Genomic DNA, 14,744 nt, shown 5'->3' with positions numbered 1-14,744 from the left:
AGTGGTTACAGTGCTGGGCTGCAGGGTGGAAGGCAATGGGTTTGAGTAGTTCAGTGGTTAGAGTACTGGGCTGCATGGTGGAAGGCAGTGGGTTTGAGTAGCTCAGTGGTTAGAGTACTGGGCTGCATGGTGGAAGGCAGTGGGTTTGAGTAGCTCAGTGGTTAGAGTACTGGGCTGCATGGTGGAAGGCAGTGGGTTTGAGTAGCTCAGTGGGTACAGTGCTGGGCTGCAGGGTGGAAGGTACAGTAGTAGATTTCAGTGCTGGAAGGTAGTAATGGGTTGCTGATCAGGACCGTGGCTAGGGGAACGGTAGCTTATTGTTCCACAGGAACAAGCCTTTCTCACCCTGCTGCCTTGTGAGCCTGCAGTAGCTTGAGCAAACCCTTTGAAAGAGCTAGGCTGGTGCAAGCTAGTGTACACAGCGTATTAACAGTGCCGCTGGCTGCCGAAGACTTGTAAAAACTGTACTAGACAAATAGTAACTTGACAAAGGGAGTCGTTTCAAATTTCTGGAACCTGCAGGGTTTAGACCGGGGAGCTGGGCTGTGGTTTTGAGCTCTTTGAGCTGAAGAAAGGTTTCATTCAACAGTGCTTTCATTGAGTGACAGGCGCCACAAAGCTGTGAGGCTTGCCTATTGTACAGTTTATCCTGCACCTAAACAGGGGGGGAGGGATCTCTCTGGTTCCCTACTCTTGTTAATGAAATAAATTGTTTGTTTAACAAGGCTGCGAACAACAACAACAACAAAAAAACTATTCCCATTGAGGTGTTTAAATCCCAGGCTGCTTATCTTTTAATACTAGCGACTGACCCCCTCCTCCGTTAAAACACATTGTGGGCAAAAAACTCAAGGAGAGTGCGCAAATAAAATGCAGAGCATACAAATTATTTCAGCATCAGTCTACTGTTGCAAAGAGCTGCGATCTTTCTCCACTGTCCGTGACTCATCAAAAGTGTCTTACCCCTGTTTGATTCCCATGTTGTGAAAGCTATTTGATTCCAATGTTGTGAAAGCTGTTTGTCACCCAGATAGTCACTTGAACTTGTGCCAGACAGCCTCAGCTGTTTCAAACCAGCCTGGACCCAGCCTTGATCTCTTGGTTTGGGACTAACTGAACTTTAGCAGCAGCCCTGAATACTAACACTGGTTGTTAATGCCCAGCTGGTGCCCATTCTAATTTGTGCAGTGCCTTGAATTTAAAATGAGTTCTGCTTACAGCAGCTAATTGAAGGCTTAGCAGGAGAATGAAAGCGATGAAAGGGTTAAAACAGCAAGCGAGACTCCCCACCCTCATAGTGAAAGTGTTGGAGGGAGGGACTGAGAGAGGACGGAGGGAGGGAGGGGAGGCAGTGCATGAGAGTGAGTGAGTAAGTGAGTGAGTAGCTTTGGTCTAAGCTGCCCATTAAGAACTACACCCTGAGGCTCATTCTATCTGATCCGGATTCCCAGTGCTGTGTTCTGTTCTAACCAGCTTGAAAATTCCACAAGTGTGGAAAAGCCCGGAGGCTCGGAATTTTAACCTCGGATGCTATATAGAGTTCTTCTTTTCATACCTTTTTTTTCTATCTTTTGTTTTACCTTATTAGTCAAATATTTGCGATCTTGGGAGTACCATGTCACCTGACAGCAGGACTGGGCAAGTGTGCTGAACTCTGAGTGATACTGCTGTACCAGCGAGGTAGGTAAGGCTTTGCCTGTTTTGGTTTTTTATTTACAGTTCTGTAGATGTTAGTAGAGAAAAACTGCATGTGATGGTGTGCTGAAATGTGTTAAATGCAGATGCAATATGATGTGCAGAATTATTGATCACCTTTTCCTGTGCTGAGCACCTTAATAAATTGTATTTAAATAGTTTCTGTTATGTCTCTGAATGTAATAGAGTACATAACTCCCCCCTAATTATGCACCCCTCTATACCTCACTGTAACAGAAGCACCCAACTCTCCTTCAATCTGTACCCCTCTATACTGTAACAGAACCCCCAACTCTCCTTCAATCTGTACCCCTCTATACTGTAACAGAGCCCCCATCTCTCGCTCAATCTGTACCCCTCTATACTGTAACAGAACCCCAACTCTCCTTCAATCTGTACCCCTCTATACTGTAACAGAGCCCCCAACTCTCGCTCAATCTGTACCCCTCTATACTGTAACAGAACCCCCAACTCTCCTTCAATCTGTACCCCTCTATACTGTAACAGAGCCCCCATCTCTCGCTCAATCTGTACCCAGCTATACCTCACCAACAGTCCCAAACTCTCCCTATATTAAGATTCCATAACACCAAATTGAAATCCAGTTTAAAAATGAGTCTGATGCATTCACAGCAAACCAGATTCAATGTACAGCAGGTGAGTACCAAGACCCAGCATTCAACAATACAGAGAAAAAGGCTTTTCTTCATTTTTATTCTCCAATATTTCAGCCGGCATCTTTCATTTTCAAATCTTGACTTCACTTTCTTATCTGCCTTGAGAAACCGCTGAAAAAAACAACCTTTCTCCATCTGAATAAAAGCAAGAGTCTGTCACAAATGGTTTTATGGTCTGTTTGAAGTCATAATTGAAGAGATAACAATTGAATTGTACAGAACCGCCAAAAATCTATGAATAAACCATTGTGCAGCCCTTTCACGCATTCGACCTTCATGTTTTGGAGCACTTTAAAAAAAAAAAAGGTATTTAAAGCTATTGTACATTAAAGATGAAATCAAAAGCTACGGGGAAACAAATACAAAATAAATTTGATTGGCTTCAATAAAGTTCAATAACCATGTGTGTACTATTTGTAGTTTGACCTTAAAAACGACTTTACTGTAACTTGTACTGCATGTGTAAAGAAGTGCTGTAACCCAAATACAGCACAAAGATCTTAAATCCAGTACGTAAAGCACCGTTTCAGAAATGTTATCAGCATGAACTCATTTGCTTTTTAGTTAAAAAAAAAAAAAAGTACCTGATTCAGAAAAAAAGAGAAGATCTACACATTTGACACCTGTGCTTTTCTGAGGATTGGCACTAAAGAGCGGTGTGTTTTGATGATGTCCATGGTTCACCTGTTAGTGTTACCATTACCAACTTATATGGCAACTTTCAGCCTTTTATGAAGCTCAAGCAACACAGTCTAAACATCCTTGATTTCAGCAAGTCGTTGGGAAAATGCTTTAAAATGCATCTCCTTCAGCTAGATACTCCTACTGCTGCCTAGACGCTGCCCTTTGTTAGGAGGCAGTGGAATGCACACATTCTTGCATATGAGAACTTCAGTGAAAGTCCTCTAATGCGGAGAATCTTACTTGCAAGAATCAGGTCATTGTGGTAGATAACGTGGCAGTGTTATTTTGTATTTTGCACTGTGAGTGTTTTGACATTAGTGTTGGTGCGCACAGTAAGCACCAGCATCCAGTTCTGCTAGAACACAATCTGCAATGCTTATGCATTGAAATTAGAATGAGCTTATTCAGATTCAGATATTCTGGCCAAGTCAGACAGCACCCTGTAGGGGGGTACTGTGTTGCTTATGCAAAATTGGCACACTTCTGCACTATTTGCATGGCATATGATGACAGAAGACTGTAACTTCTCTTTAAGCTTCTGCAGAAAAAATTAGATCTGACAGGGAAATAGTTTTATTTGGGGCTATAAATTCACACCTTTGGAACTAATCTCAGTGTTGTATAAAGTGGTGGTAACCTTTATACAAAACAACAGAGACAAACTTAATAAATACCAAGCAATACATCCGGGCTGGTTTCGAAACTAACACTGGGTTAAAGTTCTGAAAAATACAAAGATTTCACCTCTGCATTTTTTGTGCTTGCTTATCTATGATAGATTTAAACTCGACCACTTTTAGCCTGTGAGTGATTTATCATGCTGGTCTAGGCCCTTTAATTGCAGTTCTTCTCGAAAGCTGTCATTTTACACATCACCTGCACATAGGAAAGGGGGTGGGTGGGTGGGGGTTGGTGACCCAAGTTGACGTTTCTTTATCGTGAGCATCGTGATCTGGGGAGGAAATTAAATTAAAGACCCCACAAACAGTCAGGGAGGATTGATTTGTCCCAGAGGGTTGGTTCAGAGTTTAAATTAGAAGGAGTTTTGTTTTTTCAGAACACAGATCACTTTGGGATAACCAGGCAGTATCAGGTTCCAGCAGTTTGTTAGCAGTCATTAACATTATCTACTGTCATTTAGTTCGCAAAGATCAATTTAGTATAAGGCTGCTCAGTTCCGGCTTCGCAGCAGGTTTACACTTCAGGCACCCCCCCCCCCACCCCCACCCCCCCGTAAAGGAACTATTCATCTTGCCTACCTCCCTTGTTCAGTAAAACTATCCGTTGCTAATGCATTTTCTTCAGTATGTGTAACCCTATAGAGCAGCCCTCTTCTCCATGTTGGTCCGCACCCATTAGGGTCCCCCGTGCTTTCTTTGCTGGACAGAGAGAAACCACTTCCACTTCGAACTACACCCCGCAGTCCTGTCCTGCTTTACTGGGGCAGGTAAACGAGGTACACAAACAACTTTGCAAGGGCGTGTATTGAAAATAGCACGGAAGCTACACTAATTGAGATTTTAAAATCTTGCTTTTGAATGAGTCAAAATCCCAGTGTGACGAAGCTTAAAATGCACAGAATCTCATGAGCTGAACCAAACCCAACACATCTCTTCCTGAGATGCTGAGCCAGTGTTCCCGTCAGAGCTTCAGTAAGAAACCCAACTTAAAGCAAACACTGATGTCAGCGTAGAGGCGTCTCCTCAGGATGTTTCTCCTGGGGGGGTTCGGCAGCTTGGTTCACGTTTGGGGGTTTCCTCTGTGCTCACTTCCAATGTGTGTCCTGGAGGCCGTCCAAGGCTGTTGTATGTAGCCCCTTTTCACAAGACGGCAGGGCTCAGCCAAGAAACTTTTGCGCAGTTCCACTCTTGAAAGCTTCTGTCAGACTCGACTACTCCCTACCAGGACTCACCTCCTTTCAGTTCACATACCGACGTTCAGCTGGCAGGACTATACCCGAGACGCAGCTTGCATCTTCTTCCACTGACAGGCCATTTACCAGCTACATGCGTAATCATCATGTGCGCTGTTCCTCAGATATGGAATTCCCTGCTGTATAAAGTTAGCTCTTGCAGGGAATTTGCCTCACTTAAGCCACAGCTTAATACTTCTCTGCAGGACGTGCTTTGGCTGATCCTTGGGATAAGATTTTAAAGCCTGCTAATTCTAAAGCGCCTTGGAATGTTATTGTGTTTAGGAAAAGAGGTTGTCCAGGGGTCAGCATTTAACTTAGGTGGATCTGCTGCTAAAATCTACTCCCTCTCTCCGCCTCGTTATAGATGCTCTACTGGTACGGATGGGTTTCCTTCTGTTGCTTCAGTACAGTGTTGTTATCTGCTGTGGATGGTCGTAGGGCTTTCTTTCTTACCAGATATCTTGCCTTCATGCAACCCAAAGGTTGGATCCCGATTGCTCCACAGATACTAGTCTTATCGGAAACCAACAAGCTACATAAGCATTAATGTGCCTATATATTGCATGCCTCTGTGATTTTGTCCCCAGTATGTTCCTGCCCTCTCTTCAGGTCCTCTAAGCTGGTCTCCCCTTTAGCCTAAGGGTAGCCATCAATCCTTTACTTGGTTACATCTGGACTTGAACCTTTTTTGTTTCCCAGGGTTTACCACTGACGTCTAGCTCTTGAAAAAGTGCAAAGGTGCCATACCATAGGCAAATACTGTGTATTGTATCCATGATAATATTATACAGTGACGATAATGAATCCTGGCTTCCCAGATCAGCCGAGGCATTTTGAAAACTACATTTCGAACATGCAGATTGGCTCGGTGCTGGGGTTGAAAGCCAGAATTAAAATGGAAAGGAAGCAATGGGAGGAATTGTTTGAGAGGTTATTTTTCCAAAATGCAGGGAAGGTCAGAGGGAAAAACTAAATAACCTGCAAGAGAGCCATTTGGTTAGAAGGCAGAGCTGTTGTTTTTCAAGGAAATATCAAGGAATTTGTTCAAGAGGCGTGCGAGGGAGGGACATTAATCAAAGTGCCTAACTGGCTAAGAAAAGGCATTGAGGGCAAGGGGTTTTGTACGGGAGCAACTTGGAAAGGGCAACTGAGGCATTCTTGTACAATTGGACAATTAATGCGTAATGGGACATGGATGATATATTGATGGGACAGGACCACAGCAGGTTAGGGTGAAGCAGTGTTTACTGTGCCTCAAGTTAAACCTCAGCTTGTCCAAACAGTGAGACGGGATCCAGGCCATGCAGGTTAAGGAGCTTTTAAAGACTTGACTAAGGTCTACAGGATTCCGCAATCACTGACACGCTACTGGAATAGTGTAATCTCAGCTCTGTGGATCAACTGGGACAAAACAAATCACCTGCTTATCTATAATGGCAAACACAGGAGCAAACCTTTCTCATCACTTTAACACTTTGCAACCACGGTCACACATATCATGATCCGAATAGCTTGCTAGTTATAAAGAGATAACTTTAAAATGATGGCCACAGATCTTTTATGATTTACAGTGGAGTATATCATCAAAAAAAAAAAAAATAGAAAAAAAAAAATAAAACATCTCAAAAGTACCTAACTAAGAAAACATTCTTGGGGGCTTATTATTTTTTTTCACAATCCTGTAACTCCCTGCTGTCTACAATTCCTCCAGCATAAAACAGTCATATTACTTGACCCTGCTCGGCCCATGCAAAGTGTATAATCATACCCCTTGGTGCCCCTGCCCCTCCTGGAGAGCCTAGTTGGAAGGGTCGAGAGAATGGCTTGGTCTCCATGTCTCATCCAATCTTGCTGAAGCACCAATTGGTTTTGTGAGCGTGATGAAGTCCAGATGGGTTGTATCTGAATCAGTTCCCTAATTCCTGGTATTCGTGCCTAACCGTGCAACCTCAGATAAGCAGGCTGTGTAACCCTCCATGCATGCTTTTGCACTGGGGACATTTTTTTCTGCTGCAGTACAAACTAACCTGAGAACCAAATTTCTGTGAAGTGATTGGGCAAAGAAAATCAATCTCTAGCTGTGTGTACAACTGGATTAAAATTAAACTGGACTGGCTTAAAATGCCATTTCTGAGAAACCACTGTATACTGTATGCTGTATCTCAACCCCTCACTTGAGAAACATGAATTTCTATTTGTCGCAGCTTAAATTTCTGCTCATTTAACACTGAAGCCCTGAATTTTTCTCTCGCTGTGCTAAATGCACCCTTTTGACAGACAGACAGTGACTGACAGAAATATATCATTCTTTCTTTTTTTACAAAACGAAAAGGAAAATGCATGGCGTACATCTGGTAAAACTCAACACCTAACTTGCCCTCGCCCCCCCCTCCCCTGACATTCTCTAAAAAGACTCCCATTCATCACGGCAGAAGCTGTCAGTCCTGTAAGAGTGCGGCTCCAGGACCCGGAATGACCCTCCTGCCAGAGACCTTTAAAAGTATCCATTTTCTTCTCCTGCACGAGATAAATATCCACGGGACACACAAAAGAGGGGCTGGTTGTTGGTGGTTGGGTTGGACCTGTCAGTTACAGGGCTTGGGGTCTCTCTGTGATGGTGAGGCTCTAACAGGTAGGAGCAGGATATCGCTTGCACACCTGCACAGGAACTGACCTGCTTAATGAACTCTCTCCAGAAGATGACTTTGAGTTAATAGCGACTAGTACAATATACAGACACCATCTGTCTTCTCCCTTTTAGAGGGTGTTGCTGGTGTGTCACTTGGTAAGACTGCTAGTTCAGTTTTCCACCCTGGTGCACGAGTATACAATAGTTTTCCATTTAAATGCATTTTTTTTTTAATGTGCTGCAGTCATACAAGCATGGCAATGTAGGAAACAAATAGTCAGACTCGGTAAAAATAAAAATCACCAGGAAGTTTAATGAACAGCATAATGTTAAAGCTGTTCTTAGAGGCTCCAGTCAGGAAAAAACGGGAGCAAAACCTGAGTAAATCACTCCCTAATTGGGCCATGCTTTCTTTCTGTGACATGGAATTGTCATTAGAGGTCGTAACTAATGTGTCTGTGAATTAGCTAATGCAATTAGCTTATTCAAGAAGGAATTTAACAGGCTGTCTAAAGTACTTCCCCCAAATAAACCTTTAATACAACCTTTACTATATTATTATTATTATTATTATTATTATTATTATTATTATTATTATTATTATTATTTAGCAGATGCTTTTATCCAAAGCGACTTACAAAAAATTAAACAAAATATAAAAATATATGAATTACAGGCAATAAAAATGTAAAGAAAACACAAATCTAAAAAAAATATATACAATTAAAGACAATACAAAAAGATATATAAGTAGGAATTTAAACAGAAAGGTAGAATAAGCAGGTTTTGAGAGATGCATAACAAGTGGGCCAGTAGAGGATGAGCTGAGAGGGCGAGAGGGAATATAAGGAGATATGAGGGATTGGAGATAGGAAAGGGGCAGTATGATGAAGAGAGCGATAGGCAAGAGCAAGGGTCTTAAACAGGATTTGAGCAGAGAGAGGTATCCAGTGGAGAGTGTGAAGCAGAGGGGTAGAGTGAGAGTAGCGGGGTTGGGAATACCAGATGAGCAGCAGGATTTTGAATAAGTTGAAGAGGGTGAATCGCCGAAGCAGGGAGACCAACAAGGAGACAGTTACAATAATCCAATCTAGAAAGAACAAGAGCTTGGACCAGGAGCTGAGTGGAATAAGTAGATAGAACAGGGCGGATTCTATAGATGTTGCTAAGAAAGAAACAGCAAGTATGTGTTAATGAAGAGATGTGTTGAGACTAGGAGAGGGAAGTGTCCAAAGTAACACCTAGGAGAAGAAGAAAGATTGATACAATACAATACAATACAATACACTTTGCTCTTTATCATATAACTGTTATACCAGCTAAATACACACATCATCTTCACATCATGTGCAGGAGAAGAAAGAGCTAATAACCAAGGCTTTCAAACCCAGTGCCACAGAGTATAAATCCACTCTCTGTGCAGCAGGCATTAGTATCCCCTCTGAGCCTCTGTGGCTCTATGTGGGTGGACGGGTGGGGTCCTAATACCAGTCGCACAGGAAGTCAATTTATAGTGGTGGCAGGATAAAACGGATACTCCCGAATCAAAATGTTTAAAAAGTATTGAAAATGATAGCACAATGATAGCACAATGCTAAGAGACAGCTTGAGAGAGGTTTTCATTGTTCCTGCCCCTCTTTATTGTGAAACAGACTGTACTGTGCATAATAAGATGTGGTGCAGCTGCTTATTGAATACCTGGAGTGTTTTTATTAGCTAGCACAGAGATCAGGAGGCTTGGCCTAGAGTGCAAAAAAAAAAAAAAAAAAGGAAAAACATCAGAAGAATGTTGTGAGGTAGACAGAGACAGCTGAAAAACTCTGCAATAGAGCAGGGAGCCGTACAATAAACTCAATTCCAGATGCTGTCCTTGGGATGTGCAATAAATTCCACAAACTGCTACATATTATTATTACTGTTTTGTTTGTCTTCAAGCGAGGTCTCTGGGAACTTCCATTAATGGCACCCCACCTCACCCCTTGGTCACATGGTCGCTGTTATCACCACAGCTTCGTTTGGGCTTCTGTTTTCCTTGCTGGAGCACCACACTCACTCACTGTCAGTAATGGTAGCTTAAAAGGCCGTCTGTTAAAACTGACAGCCCTAGAAAAGCATCTGCTGACAACCAAGCAGTTACTAAAATATCTAATGAAATGCATTCTCTCACCCATATTGTCAGCAGTGACGGCTGAATAGCCCCCACTCTGGCTTCATTGGTTTCATAGGAATAACAGGAATGGAGTGATAAAAACTGTTAAATATAATGCACAAATAAATATAATGTGAGACACAGTACAGTACAAGGTTCTTTGTATTATTTGAATTATCATTGTGTCCTCTGATGGTGTTTTTGATCATTTAATCCTTAAATAAGCATCTCTCTGTATTAGTTGTTAAAGTAAATGAGCTAAATAGGTAATTCCATATGAATTAAACACCGAATCGAGCACAATAAAGAGTTACCAAAAACATAAAAAAAGAAGCTGTGTACAGTAGAAACCCCATTGAAATAACCTTCGGTCCTGTGCTGGATACACTTGAATGATTTATTTTGTATGCAGCTGACAGTGGTCTACTGGGGATGTTAACAGTCCGGTTTTGTGTTGCAGTCCTAAGGATTCGTTTTAAATTAGCAATGCTTTCCACTGCGTTAGTCTAGTCTATAGTCTAGTGCACTTTACAGACAATACACACACGCTCTCAGATTCAACAATCTCGCTTAATTATTAGGCGTACATGAATAGCAAGGCTGAAATGCATATTTAAAAAATATATATATATATATATAATTTATTTTGTAGTGTTTGGTTGTGACAAAAACCTGGACTGGTATCCCACTTAGGACCGGCATTGTTTTGCTAATGAAGCTCCACATAGTATATTGTGGAAGTGGGGCTGGATAGTTCTACCATAAAATATTATTTTTAGTTTGAATACTGAGAGAATAACGTTTGCAACAGCAGAAACTATTGCAATTTTGAGCTGCTTTCTTAACTGCGTTCTCCTGGCAATTGTTATTAGCACCAATTCCAAAGCTAATAATAAAACAACTGCTTAAGCCTACTTCCAAGCCCCTAAATGAAATGACTAAATTGTTTATTTCAGGTTTGGTAAGTCAATTGTGAGTGTTTTTTTCCCTTTCTGAAAATGAGTCGGCGCTTCGAGAATCTAGCCCATTTTGTCGAGTTTGTTACTTATAGTTTCATCTCCCCATCGTTCCCATGCTCCCTGGGATTCCCTGATGTAGAACGCATCTTGACGTCAAGTGAATGCCCTCCTCTCTATATAAATCGCTCACACACTTGTATTATTGTCTTTGCAGACCATTGTCGACCTCTGCAGCTCTGTAATCCTGTCTTGCTTTCATCACAAACTCTGTAATCCTTGTTTGCTTTCATCATGAGCTTTGTGATCATGCATTACGGCAAAGGGCTGAAACGCAGCTGTATAACTTCCCTGTTTTTCTTTCCCACCCATGTATTTCTCTCGCCACCTTCTGTACATTTAGTGACTTTAAATTACAGTCAATCCAAATAGAATAGACCCGCCTTTCCCTGTTTATTTTCGTGTTTATAGAATTTCTTGTGAACGCAAGGGACATGTTTGATTAATTTGCTCTATAATTAGTCATAAAGCAGCATTGTAATTTTTTAGACTGAGTCTTCCATCCTATGAAGATTCTTTATCAACCCACCCCAAAGGTATCCGTTATTGGCTACCAAGGGTACCGCATTCGTATTTTGTGACCCTGTATCCCTAAAGATACATACCTTCGAAGGAGGTCTCTCCTGAGACGGTGGCAAGCTTGGTCTTTTTTTGCAATCCTTTTTCCAGTTGATCGCTCAGATTTTGAAGTGACCCAGAAATGCGTTTCTCTGCTGTGAATGGCTGCGAGCTTTTGTTCATTGTGATGTCACGTCCGCTGAGCGCACACATCCGAAAAGATCCGAGTGTGAGAGTTTTGAGTCGGTACTGTTCCCGTGAGCAGCGCTAGTGTGCGGTTGTGATGGAAACAGACATGCACAGTTTAACCCTTTGTTGAATCTTACATGTTCTTTGTGTGCATAATTGCAATAGGAGGTGTAAAGTAAACAGTCAAAAGTGATGAATAGGACATACAAGTTTGTGAAAGGAAACAGCATTATTGATGTATTTCTCTGTATGAAGGAGTGCACACAACCAGGATTTAAGCAGAATGTAACACTTTTTCTTTATTGATTCCAATAGCCTAATGAAGCCGCTAGTTATTAACAGAAGTTAAGCAACGGTATCAGTTACCAACTGTATACAGTGAGCAGCAAATGACGAATGAAGAATTCGTCTGTGAATCTCCTGAGAAATTTGTCGGTTTGAAACAAAGCATTACTGTCGTAAAATGTCTTCTCTGGAAACAATTCTGAAAATAACCCTGCCACCTGTTCAATTCCTGGTTAAATAAACTGTCAAACACTGAGGTGCATTAGCTAATCCAATTACTTTCAATAAAAGAAAATTACTGAACATTGCTTGACATTTGGAATGGAATATTGATTATATAAATGCATAAGATGTTATGTCTGTGAGAGGGTTTCAGTTTCATTAGTATGCATTTAAAACAGCGTCATCTTTACTATATTATTTGAAGATCAGTCTGCTCCTATGTACAATATGTTTAAACACGCTTTAGTAAGACTGATGTAATGCAGGGTTGTATTGTCAGGTGTCAGTCTCATGTGTTGTGGTTTACATACCTTTCCGTCCTGATTCCTTCAAGTAATACAATCATTATTTAGCAGATCTCGCATTGTTAAGTGCAATTGCTTGTGTAATTAAAGTTAAGAGGCACTCTTAATTGATGGTAATCCTGTGGCCTGCGAGTGTTTTTGCTTGGGTTTCTTCATTACAGTACACTGGCATTACAATGGGATTTCAATGAGGCTTTACAGCAATGGTTACACCCAGCATTTTTTCAGGTGGAAGAAGATGAAGATAAGCTATGGACTTATTTAAAATAAAAATATACTGCAGCATTTCTGGACACAGTGGGCCCTGTTCACAAAACTGTACCTTTTATTTAAAGTTTGTTTGTTCAAACTGAAGTATGATATTCATAAAACTGTTCTAGAATGTTGTGGGCTTCTAGAATAGAATTCCTGTACGGTATCTCTTTAATGCACACGGTATACATTCTGCCTAATGCAAGCACCTGGAAGTATTGTCTGTGCAAATGCTGCCCATCTAAGACCAGCAAACTCATTCCACTGGTATCCAAACCCAGGAATGGCAGTCCACACTTCAGATCAATCTCTGCTTTCGCAGCCCTTTAGTAAAGAAAAAAGAAAGGAGCGTCATGTCTTCGCACGTTTCTTTGGCTTCGACCCTTACCTGTGTGCCTGTTTTGTAATTGGGGCTCGACCCCCCGGAGGCACTACCTGACCAGATCAAAGGGGATTCAGTGTAAAGTAATCCCAGCGGCACAGCCTTTGTGAACGATCAGTAAGGCGTTACGAAGAAGCAGCAGTTCAGGAAATGTCAGAGTTCTCGACGGCGGTGGTTTCTGGCAATTCTTATCCTTCGATTCAGGTTTCAAAATAAAACTTAACAAAACAAAGGATTCCAGCTTGTGAAAAGGTCTTTAGAGAGTCCTGACTGGGTTTGATTTCCCAACTCCAACTGATCATTAATGGCAGATTTGCATTAAGGGCTATCTTGAAATGGGAGTGATCTTGATGCCTTTGATACTTCAGTGGTAATTCTAGTATCATAGCAGCACTTTGGCATGAAGATTGTTTTTTTTTTTGGCTGTTTATCATTCTGTTGACAGCTACCCTGTGTCAACATGGCTGTGAAAGCTAAAGGGAAGGGCATTGTTTGGCCTGTATGCATGCAGCAGGGGTCCGGGGCAGAGTCATCGTGTCACTGCAAATTTACTGAACAACAGCAACCATGAAGAAGGCATGCATGCCTCAGTCTGGACATCCGGGACAGACCTCACAGCACCTGGGACACACAGAGTCCCTCCTGGTCAGTGAGGGTCACACGGACTGGACAGGTCGACGAGGGTAGTTTCACGTTATAGGATTCTAATGATACTTGACTTGTAAAGTTGTCTGTACTAGTAGGGAGTTTCTTTGATTAGATTCTAATGCAGGATTAGTCTGAGGGCCACCTCCAAAGAGTTAATCCCCCCCGATGAGCAAAGCTGTGAAACCCAGTTTAGCTTATAATGTCACGGGAGGTCACTGAACTTTGCCTTTCAACAAGATTGTAGCAGGCGTGTCGTATCCCCTTTCGGCTAATGGATCCCTTGGGGTATGGAAGGGTTGCAGTCATTCCTGTGTTGACCAATCCTCAGGGGAGTGGACTGCCGGTGCTGTCGTGGCCCCGCCCCTCCCACCAGCACTGGCGCCTGGCGGTGGGGGGGGGGGGGGGACTCCCCCAAACGTAACATCTCTTTACCCTGGTGCCGCAGAGAGATGGGGGCAGCAAAGCCCCCTGTCAGCCTGCCTGAGTGTCTGTCTATCCACAGGACAGGTACAGCACAGGGATCAATTAGAGCCTGTGAGTGGTACAGCACAGGAGACTGAAGCCCTCGTTCAGTCTGTCACTCTCTCCACAGGCAGCTGCTCTGTTCCGCATTGTGTTTCAATGAAGCTCTCAACTACAGGGGGTACCAGTCCTGCCACCCCCCCCCAGCAGGAGAGCTTTGAGAGCGATTATCTGTTCTAATTCTCCTGAACCGGGCTGGAGATACCATCTCCACTCTCTCCCCCATAAAGAGTGAGTGATTTATTCTATGCACAATCCTTTACGGCACTAAATAACCCAGTCAGCCCCCCCACTCAGAGAGGCTTTTAGGCTTGCACTTTACTCAGCTCCCATCTGCAGATTGTCCCATCCCAGTGCAAAGGTTGCTGCACTTCTCAGTTCACTGCTGAAGCAGAGGCTGGATAGCATTTAGTACTCAAGGTCTAATGCATAATGCTTGTGGATGTCAAGTGGAGAAGCTAACCTTGAAGGGTTTTTTTTTTTTTTTTTTTTACTGTCTCTTGTGTGACGCCCTCCCCTCTCCCTCTCCCCCTCCCTCAATATGAAACCAGTAGCCCATCCCCTACACAGGTTTAGAAAGCAGGGAGGGATTAAATATCTTGGCAGGGGACGCTGC

The sequence above is a fragment of the Acipenser ruthenus genome, chromosome 25, assembly GCF_902713425.1.
Source record: "Acipenser ruthenus chromosome 25, fAciRut3.2 maternal haplotype, whole genome shotgun sequence".
In the NCBI taxonomy this organism is placed as follows: Eukaryota; Metazoa; Chordata; class Actinopteri; order Acipenseriformes; family Acipenseridae; genus Acipenser; species Acipenser ruthenus.
This window is presented reverse-complemented; position numbering follows the sequence as displayed.